The following is an 11,895-nucleotide window of genomic DNA, read 5'->3' on the forward strand; positions in this document are numbered from 1 at the left end:
AGAGGTGATCGAATAGTGGATGCTTCTAGCCTCCCTTGGAGGCTATTGAAGCTTGCCAAAATTAAAAGAAAAAAAAATGTGCTTAAAATTATTAAAAAAAATAAAAAGTTCGAATCGCCCCCTTTCGCCCCAATCAAAATAAAACAAAAAAAAAATCAAACATACACATATTTGGTATCGCCTCGTTCAGAATCACCCGATCTATTAATAAAATAAAGATTAACCTGATCGTTAAACGGCGTAGCGAGAAATAAAATCAAAAAGCCAGAATTACATTTTTTGGTCGCCACGACATTACATTAAAATGCAATAACGTGCAATCAAAATAACGTATCATTAAAAACATCAGCTCAGCACGCAAAAAATAAGCCCTCACCTAACCTGAGATCACGAAAAATGGAGACTCTACGGGTCTCAGAAAAGTGTGCAATTTTTTTCTTTTAGCAAACTTTGGAATTGTTTTTTTTTACCACTTAGATAAAAGAGAACCTAGACATGTTTGGTGTCTATGAACTCGTAATGACCTGGAGAATCATAATGGCAGGTCAGTTTTAGCATTTGGTGAACCTAGCAAAAAAGCCAAACAAAAAACAAGTGTGAGATTGCACTTTTTTTGCAATTTCATCGCATTTGGAATTTTTTTAACATTTTCTGTTACAAGACATGGTAAAACCAAAGGTATCATTCAAAAGTACAACTCGTTCTGCAAAATATAAACCCCCACATGGCCATATTGACGGAAAAATAAAAAAGTCATGGCTCTGGAAAGAAGGGGAGCGAAAAACTAAAAAAGCTCCGGTGGTTAAGTTGGAGGAGTTAGAATGGCTTTACGGTGATGTGAATGCGTTGTGTTCGTCCCTTCGCTACGACACCGAAAATATATCTAACCCTTAAGTATCGTGTTGATGCAAACTGCAATATTCATCACTGACCACTGGCTCCAATTGATCAGTGGAATCCCCTGTACTTCTCCACCTCTGAATAAACTATTCCCAGCTTTGGCTGGTTCCCAGAACCGATCTCCTGTTGTAATTATCTGGTCACTGCAGGAGGTTGCTACTTCAATGGAGGTTAAAGTGTCAGCTCTCTCACTTCCCCAGTTATAATTAATCCTATATATTCTATGTGAGGGTGATAGTTCCCCTCTCTGGAAATGTTTATGGATTTTAATTTTTCCCTATGACAATCAATTATAGCCACAGTTAAAAAAATGTCATTTAGTCTTTTTTCAATGCACATACAGATTCTGGTCATTTTCACATGATCCAATTTTACATCTACCAGTGATCTTCTAAATCGGTGTTTCCCAATCTCCAGTCCTCACTCTCCCCAGTAGGTCATGTTTTCAGGATATCTATGGTATTGCTCAGGTGAGAGAATTCCTGATTCCTTGATGATACTTGCATCACCTGTGTAATGCTGAGAGATCCTGAAAACATGACGGGGAACCGTGAAGACTGGAGTTTGGGAAACGTAGATCATGTGCGGTCCACCCAGAACGAGATCCAGGCTGCCTGATTTCCTCCCCAATGTTAATGTTGTCAGCACTGGATAGGCTCGTGCACTGTTGTAGCGCATACAAGGTGATCACACATTGTGCATGCGTTTCTCAGAAATCTCACATGAGCGGGGCTGTGGATGGTGGGCACACTGCGTGAGTCTACAGTGCAATCTTGGACAATGAACTTGGGTAAATATGGAGTATTAACACACCCCAAAATCAGAACTTCACTATGAAAACAATTATGTCACTGCAAACTGGTACCTTTATTGCAAATTAATCATCATTATATGGAAAAGATATTGGGACACCACAAATGACACATACAGGAGCTTTTATAACACAAAGTCCATAGGTATATAACAGCCTCCACTCTTTTGGGAAGGTTTTCTACAATAGGGCATTTGTGAGGTCAGACACCGGTCGGAGGAGCGTCCAAACTCGCAATGTCTGTTCTAGTTCATCCCAAAGGTGTTAGATGAGGTAGAGCTCTTTGGCCGGTCATGTTCTCCCACCCAATCTCACCCAACCATGTTTTTACTATGTGCACTAGGCACAAAAAGGCGAATCGAAAACGACCTTCCCTAAATTGTACCCTCAAAGATGGAAGCTACAATTATACAAAAGGTCTTTTATGCTAAAGCATTAAGATTTCCCTTCAATGAAACTTAAGAGACCAAGGACGATGCCTGAAAAAGTAACCCCATAGCATTATACCTCTTCCAGCAAACGTTACAGTTGGTGGGAGAAGCGTGATCCGTCACTCCACAAAACATGTTTCTACTGCTCCAAGCTCTAGTGTTGGTGGCTCTGACATTCGGCATTGTGCTGGGTGATGGGAGGCTGCATGCAGCTGCTTAGCCATGAAGTTCCCGGGGCACAGGTTTGTGCTGATGTTAGGATCAGAGGAGGACTGTACTCTGCAATTATGGAGTCAGCAGAGCGGTGGTGACTTTTCTGTCCTCTGCTCTGTAACATTTTGTGGTCTCTTCGTGGCTGAGTTGCTGCAGTTTCTTCCTCTTCACAGGTGATAGGGAAGATTTAGGAGGGAAGACATGTCATGAAGCGCCTTGTTACACCGGTGGCTTCTATTACAGGACCGCAATGGTATCGGTGAGGTTCGCACCACCAGCCAGACTCCCACGTTAGTAAAGGCAGGCGGCATTGCCGGGGGGGAATGTCATACTTCTGTAGTAATGGCGCTGAATGAGAAACCTTAATTCATTAATTATGAGGTGTCCCAATACCTTTATCTATATTATGTATATTTACACACCGTTACAGGACTTTCCTAACTCAGGTAAAAAAAAAATTAACCAGCAGAGGAAAGGAATAAATCTACATAAGAGTCCTAGAATTCCTTCATCTCCCGGCTGGTGTGGTTTTCTCCATCCCAGGGCTTGTGTTTGATATCAGATGGACAGTTTTCTTCGTGATCGTGGAGACATAACTGTGTATCGTGCAATGTATCAGAGGAAACAGCGGTGTCCGCACTTATAGTGCACGTATTGCCTTGGTGGGTTCTGCCTTTCTGTGTGTTTCTCGGTCCATTAATAATACTCTTCAGTTCATATTTTATTCTTGAGTCTGTAGACGAAGAGGTTGACTTGGCACACTATATACACACACATTATATACATGTATAAGAAGTCATAAAGGGAACATAAAATCCTGTAAATGGAACAATGCTATTTGTACATTTTCCAGGAACAAGTATGAGATAATCGGAATGAGGATGTGACCTGACATAATGAAATACCTGATTGTAATGCATTCAGTACATGTCATGCTATCACATAATTACATAGTAACCTGAACTGTTTTGTGAGATTCGTGTGTCTGAACCAGAACCAATTCCCAAATCCCACTTTGTCCGGACTGTTTATCAGTTTCTGAATGCTGCCTGTAACTGGCTCCGCTCCTGTGTCCCCGTCCAGCGAACCAGAGCCCTGTGGTTGACAGCTGCGATACCGGAGACTGCCTAAGAATGCTACTGGCGGTTATGTGCAGCTCAAGCCTGACTCTACCATCAGGATCTCTAGTGAACACGAGGTAGCCGCTTAGCTACGCCCCTCCTAATCAAGCCCGACCCCTGGCACAGTGGGTCCACAAACCAGGTGTGACAGTTTGATCAGGCCATGGACCCCGGCAATCCAAAGGCCCCTCAGGCATCGCAGTTGTACCAAGGGTTCATCCGTCAGCAGGATCAGCAAAACAAAAATTCTACAGACTGTGAATACAGTTGGATGCCCTGACCATGGCTGCTTCATCTGCACCAACCCAAGTTGCCACAGCTACAGTGGAGTCTACTCTGCCTGCAACCTACAGTGGCATGTAAACATTTGGGCACTCCTGGTTACTGTTATTCTGAACAGTTAAGCAAGTGGAAGAATAAATTATCTCTAAAAAGCCTAAAGTTACAGATAACACATTTACTTTGTATTTTAGGGAAAAAAAAAAAAATATATATATATATAGATAGATAGATAGATAGATATATTCATCTTTTACAGTTTAAAAATTACAAAAAAGGAAAATAGGCCAATGCAAAGTTTGGGCACCCTGCATGGTTAGTACCTAGTAGCACCCCTTTTGCAAATATCACAGCTTATAAATGCTTTTTGTAGGCAGCCAAGAGTCTTTCAATTCTTGTTTGAGGGATTTTCATCCATTCTTCCTTGGAAGTTCGATGAGATTCCTGGATCGGCTTTCATGCACTGCTATCTTGAGGTCTAGCCACAGATTTTCAATGATGTTCAGGTCAGTGGACTGTGAGGGCCATTGTAGCACCTTCAGCTTGTGCCTTTTGAGGCCGTCTATGGTGGATTGTGATGGTGTTATGTTTGCATCAAGAATTTGTTGAATTTTCATTGAATCCATTCTTCCCTCTACCCATGAAATGTTCCCTGTGCCATTGGCTGCAACACAACCTCAAAGCATTATTGATCCACCCCAATGCTTAATGGTTGGAGAGATGTTCTTTTCCTTAAATTCTGTGCCCTTTTTCTCCACACATACCTGTGATGAGACCCGGTCCTTTTGTCTGCCCTTGTTCACACACTGAGGTCAACTGTTATGACCCCAATGGGCAGTGGTAACTGGGCTGACCATATATCTAATCCTAGCACCACAAATAGCAGCAGCCGGGGAACGTGCCTACGTTGGTTCTAGACGTCTCGCGCCAGCCGGAGAACTAACTAACCCTAGAAGGGAAAAGATAGACCTTTCTTGCCTCCAGAGAAAAGACCCCAAAAGTTGGATACAAGCCCCCAACAAATAATAACGGTGAGGTAAGGAGAAAAGACAAACGTAAGAATGAACTAGATATTTAGCAAAGAGAGGCCCACTGACTAATAGCAGAATATAGTAAGATGACTTATATGGTCAGCAAAAACCCTATCAAAATTTCCACGCTGGATATTCAAGAACCCCCGAACCGTCTAATGGCCCGGGGGGAGAACACCAGCCCCCTAGAGCTTCCAGCAAAATCAGGAATCACATTTAGTACAAGCTGGACAAAAATAAGAGCAAAGCAAAAAACCAAAAAACAAGGAAGCAGGACTTAGCTTAATTTTGCAAGATCCAAGACCAGCAGACAGGAGCAAACAGAAAGGAACTGATTACAACGATGCCAGGCACTGGACTGAGAAACCAGGAAGTTTATATAGCAACACCCCTGGACTAACGACCCAGGTGGGTGCCAAACTGAGGAAAGACAATCCCAGAGTCATATCACTAGTGACCACAAGAGGGAGCCAAAAAAGTCTAATTCACAACAGTACCCCCCCTTTAAGGAGGGGTCACCGAACCCTCACCAAGACCACCAGGGCGATCAGGATGAGCAGCATGAAAGGCACGAACTAAATCGGCCGCATGCACATCAGAGGCAACCACCCAGGAATAGTGTTGAGCGATACCGTCCAATACTTGAAAGTATCGGTATCGGAAAGTATCGGCCGATACCGGCAAAGTATCGGATCCAATCCGATACCGATACCCGATACCAATACAAGTCAATGGGACTCATGTATCGGACGGTATTCCTGATGGTTCCCAGGGTCTGAAGGAGAGGAAACTCTCCTTCAGGCCCTGGGAACCATATAAATGTGTAAAAGAAAGAATTAAAATAAAAAATATCGCTATACTCACCTGTCCGACGCAGCCGGGACTTCAGCGAGGGAACCGGCAGCGTTGTTTGTTTAAAATTCGCGCTATTACTTGGTTACGTGAATTCCCGGCTTGTGATTGGTCAGGTCGGCCATGTTGCCGGGACGCGGACCAATCACAGCAAGCCGTGACGAAATTACGTCACGGCTTGCTGTGATTGGTCCGCGTCCCGGCAATATGGCCGCCCTGACCAATCACAAGCCGTGACGTCACGGGAGGCTGGACACGCGCTCATTTTAAAATGGGCGCGTGTCCAGCCTCCCGTGACGTCACGGCTTGTGATTGGTTGCGCCGCGGTCAACCAATCACAAGCCGGGAGGCTGGACGCGCTCATTTTAAAATGGGCGCGTGTCCAGCCTCCCGTGACGTCACGGCTTGTGATTGGTTGCGCCGCGGTCAACCAATCACAAGCCGGGAGGCTGGACGCGCTCATTTTAAAATGGGCGCATGTCCAGCCTCCCGTGACGTCACGGCTTGTGATTGGTTGCGCCGCGGTCAACCAATCACAAGCCGGGAGGCTGGACGCGCTCATTTTAAAATGGGCGCGTGTCCAGCCTCCCGTGACGTCACGGCTTGTGATTGGTTGCGCCGCGGTCAACCAATCACAAGCCGGGAGGCTGGACGCGCTCATTTTAAAATGGGCGCGTGTCCAGCCTCCCGTGACGTCACGGGTTGTGATTGGTCAGGGCGGCCATATTGCCGGGACGCGGACCAATCACAGCAAGCCGTGACGTAATTTCGTCACGGCTTGCTGTGATTGGTCCGCGTCCCGGCAACGTGGCCGACCTGACCAATCACAAGCCGGGAATTCACGTAACCAAGTAATAGCGCGAATTTTAAACAAACAACGCTGCCGGTTCCCTCGCTGAAGTCCCGGCTGCGTCGGACAGGTGAGTATAGCGATATTTTTTATTTTAATTCTCTCTTTTACACATTTTAACATTAATGTTGTTGCGATACCCGATACCCGATACCACAAGAGTATCGGAATCCCGGTATCGGAATTCCGATACAGCAAGTATCGGCCGATACCCGATACTTGCAGCATCGGAATGCTCAACACTACCCAGGAATTATCCTCCTGACCATAGCCCTTCCACTTGACCAGATACTGAAGCCTCCGCCTGGAGAGACGAGAATCCAAGATCTTCTCCACCACGTACTCCAACTCGCCCTCAACCAACACCAGAGTAGGAGGCTCAACAGAAGGAACCACAGGTACAACGTACCGCCGCAACAAAGACCTATGGAACACGTTGTGAATGGCAAACGACACCGGAAGATCCAAGCGAAAGGACACAGGATTAAAGATTTCCAATATCTTGTAAGGACCGATGAAGCGAGGCTTAAATTTAGGAGAGGAGACCTTCATAGGAACAAATCGAGAAGACAGCCATACCAAATCCCCAACACGAAGTCGGGGACCCACACCGCGGCGGCGGTTGGCAAAACGCTGAGCCTTCTCCTGTGACAACTTCAAGTTGTCCACCACATGATTCCAGATCCGCTGCAACCTATCCACCACGGAATCTACCCCAGGACAGTCAGAAGGCTCCACATGTCCCGAGGAAAAACGAGGATGGAAACCAGAGTTGCAAAAAAATGGCGAAACCAAAGTAGCGGAACTAGCCCGATTACTAAGGGCAAACTCAGCCAACGGCAAGAAGGTCACCCAATCATCCTGATCTGCAGAAACAAAACACCTCAAATAAGCCTCCAGAGTCTGATTAGTTCGCTCCGTTTGTCCATTAGTCTGAGGATGAAAGGCAGACGAAAATGACAAATCAATGCCCATCTTAGCACAAAAGGATCGCCAGAACCTGGAAACAAACTGGGATCCTCTGTCAGACACAATATTCTCAGGAATGCCGTGTAAACGAACCACATTCTGAAAGAACAAAGGAACCAGATCGGAAGAGGAAGGCAGCTTAGGCAAAGATACCAAATGGACCATCTTGGAAAAGCGATCACATACCACCCAAATGACAGACATGCCCTGAGACACCGGAAGATCTGAAATGAAATCCATGGAAATGTGTGTCCAAGGCCTCTTTGGGACAGGCAAGGGCAAGAGCAACCCGCTGGCACGAGAACAGCAAGGCTTAGCTCGAGCACAAGTCCCACAGGACTGCACAAATGACCGCACATCCCGTGACAAGGAAGGCCACCAAAAGGACCTAGCCACCAGATCTCTGGTGCCAAAAATTCCCGGATGCCCTGCCAACACCGAGGAATGAACCTCGGAAATGACTCTGCTGGTCCACTTATCAGGAACAAACAGTCTGTCAGGTGGACAAGAGTCAGGTCTACCAGCCTGAAATCTCTGCAACACACGTCGCAAATCCGGAGAAATGGCTGACAGGATAACTCCCTCTTTGAGAATACCAACTGGTTCTGCGACTCCAGGAGAGTCAGGCACAAAGCTCCTTGAAAGAGCATCAGCCTTCACATTCTTTGAACCTGGTAAATACGAGACCACAAAGTCAAAACGGGAGAAAAACAATGACCAGCGGGCCTGTCTAGGATTCAGGCGTTTAGCAGACTCGTCGAGATACATCAGATTTTTGTGATCAGTCAAGACCACCACACGATGCTTAGCACCCTCGAGCCAATGACGCCACTCCTCAAATGCCCACTTCATGGCTAACAACTCCCGATTGCCAACATCATAATTCCGCTCAGCAGGCGAAAACTTCCTAGAGAAAAAAGCACATGGTCGCATTACAGAGCAACCAGGGCCTCTCTGCGACAAAACGGCCCCTGCCCCAATCTCAGAAGCATCCACTTCAACCTGAAAGGGAAGTGAGACATCAGGCTGGCACAAAACAGGCGCCGAAGTAAACCGGCGCTTCAACTCTTGAAAGGCTTCCACGGCTGCAGGAGCCCAGTTAGCAACATCAGAACCTTTCTTGGTCATATCCGTCAAAGGTTTAACAACGCTAGAAAAATTAGCGATAAAACGACGGTAGAAGTTAGCAAAACCCAAGAACTTCTGAAGACTCTTAACTGACGTGGGTTGAGTCCAATCATGAATAGCTTGGACCTTGACTGGGTCCATCTCCACCGCAGAAGGGGAAAAAATAAAACCCAAAAAGGGAACCTTCTGTACTCCAAAGAGACACTTTGAGCCCTTAACAAACAAAGCATTCTCACGCAAAACCTGAAACACCATCCTGACCTGCTCTACATGCGAGTCCCAATCATCAGAAAAAAACAGAATATCATCCAGATAAACAATCATAAATTTATCCAGATACTTCCGGAAAATATCATGCATAAAGGACTGAAACACTGAAGGAGCATTAGAGAGCCCGAAAGGCATCACCAAGTACTCAAAATGACCTTCGGGCGTATTAAATGCAGTTTTCCATTCATCTCCTTGCTTAATGCGCACAAGGTTGTACGCAACACGAAGATCTATCTTGGTGAACCACTTGGCACCTTTAATCCGGGCAAACAAGTCCGACAACAGAGGCAAAGGATACTGAAATTTAACAGTGATTTTATTCAGAAGCCGATAGTCAATACAAGGTCTCAAAGATCCGTCCTTCTTGGCCACAAAAAAGAATCCCGCACCAAGAGGGGAAGAGGATGGACGGATATGCCCCTTCTCCAGAGATTCCTTGATATACGAATGCATTGCGGTATGCTCAGGTACAGACAGATTAAATAATCTTCCCTTAGGAAATTTACTACCTGGAATCAAATCTATAGCGCAGTCACAGTCCCTATGAGGAGGAAGAGCACTGGACCTGGACTCGCTGAATACATCCTGGTAATCAGACAAATACTCAGGAACTTCCGAAGGAGTAGAGGAAGCAATAGACACTGGCGGGGAATCACCATGAATTCCCTGACAGCCCCAACTTGACACAGACATTGCCTTCCAATCCAAGACTGGATTATGGGTCTGTAACCATGGCAGACCCAAAACGACCAAATCATGCATTTTATGCAGAACAAGAAAACGAATCACCTACCGATGTTCAGGAGTCATGCACATGGTTACCTGTGTCCAAAACTGCGGTTTATTTTCCGCCAATGGCGTAGCATCAATACCTCTAAGAGGGATAGGATTGACCAACGGCTCAAGAACAAAACCACAGCGCTTGGCAAACGACAGATCCATAAGACTCAGGGCAGCACCTGAATCCACAAACGCCATAACAGGGTAGGAGGACAATGAGCAAATTAAAGTCACAGACAAAATAAATTTAGGTTGCAAATTACCAATGGCGACAGGACTAACAACCCTAGTTAGGGGTTTAGAGCATGCTGATATAACGTGTAGAATCACCACAGTAAAAACACAACCCATTCTGACGTCTATGATTTTTCCGTTCATTTCTAGTCTGAATTCTACCACATTGCATTAAATCAGGTGTTTGTTCAGACAACACCACCAGAGGATTCGCGGCTTTGCGCTCCCGCAAACGCCGGTCAATTTGAATAGCCAGCGCCATGGAATCATTCAGACCTGTAGGAATGGAGAAACCCACCATCACATTCTTAATGGCTTCAGAAAGGCCATTTCTGAAATTTGCGGCCAGAGCACACTCATTCCACTGAGTAAGCACGGACCATTTCCGAAATTTTTGGCAATACACTTCAGCTTCATCCTGACCCTGAGAAATAGCCAGCAAGGCTTTTTCTGCATGAATTTCAAGATTGGGTTCCTCGTAAAGCAATCCGAGCGCCAGAAAAAACGCATCAATATTTGCCAATGCCGGATCTCCTGGCGCTAGCGAGAAGGCCCAATCCTGAGGGTCGCCCCGTAAGAAAGAGATAACAATTTTTACTTGCTGAGCTGAGTCTCCAGATGAACGGGGTCTCAGAGATAGAAACAATTTACAATTATTCCTGAAATTCCTAAACTTAAATCGATCTCCAGAGAACAGTTCAGGAATAGGTATTTTAGGTTCAGACATTGGACTACTGGTGGTAACAAAATCTTGTATGCCCTGCACACGAGCAGCAAGCTGATCCACACTTGTAATCAAAGTCTGGACATTCATGTCTGCAGCAAGCACAAGCCACTCGGAGGTAAAGGGGAGGAAAAAAGAGAGGAAAGAAAAAAAAAACCTCAGACTTTCCTTTCTTGTAATCCCACTTCTGCAATGCATTAAACATTCAACCTTGGCCTGGCATACTGTTATGACCCCAATGGCAGAGGGTCTCAAAAGTACATACCAAGTCTGCAAACACAAAAAACCAGCTCATAGGGCAGTGGTAACTGGGCTGACCATATATCTAATCCTAGCACCACAAATAGCAGCAGCCGGGGAACGTGCCTACGTTGGTTCTAGACGTCTCGCGCCAGCCGGAGAACTAACTAACCCTAGAAGGGAAAAGATAGACCTTTCTTGCCTCCAGAGAAAAGACCCCAAAAGTTGGATACAAGCCCCCAACAAATAATAACGGTGAGGTAAGGAGAAAAGACAAACGTAAGAATGAACTAGATATTTAGCAAAGAGAGGCCCACTGACTAATAGCAGAATATAGTAAGATGACTTATATGGTCAGCAAAAACCCTATCAAAATTTCCACGCTGGATATTCAAGAACCCCCGAACCGTCTAACGGCCCGGGGGGAGAACACCAGCCCCCTAGAGCTTCCAGCAAAATCAGGAATCACATTTAGTACAAGCTGGACAAAAATAAGAGCAAAGCAAAAAACCAAAAAACAAGGAAGCAGGACTTAGCTTAATTTTGCAAGATCCAAGACCAGCAGACAGGAGCAAACAGAAAGGAACTGATTACAACGATGCCAGGCACTGGACTGAGAAACCAGGAAGTTTATATAGCAACACCCCTGGACTAACGACCCAGGTGGGTGCCAAACTGAGGAAAGACAATCCCAGAGTCATATCACTAGTGACCACAAGAGGGAGCCAAAAAAGTCTAATTCACAACAGTCAACGCTGACACATGGTAGGGTAAAAAAAATATTAGACCGTGTAGAATCATCCCAAACAATACTTGGTTGGGGATCTTTTTGCATCAATTAATGCATCAATGCGATGTGGCATGGAGGCAATCAACCTGTGGCACTGCTAAGGTGTTATGGAAGCCCAGGATGCTTTGATAGCAGCCTTCAGCTTGCCTCCATTATTGGGCCTCATGTCTCTCATCTTCCTCTTGACAATACCCCATAGATTCTCTATGGGGTTAAGGTCAGGCGAGTTTGCTGGCCAATCAAGCAAAGTGATACTGTTGTTTGTAAACCAG

The sequence above is a fragment of the Ranitomeya variabilis genome, chromosome 6 (assembly GCF_051348905.1).
Source record: "Ranitomeya variabilis isolate aRanVar5 chromosome 6, aRanVar5.hap1, whole genome shotgun sequence".
NCBI lineage: Eukaryota > Metazoa > Chordata > Amphibia > Anura > Dendrobatidae > Ranitomeya > Ranitomeya variabilis.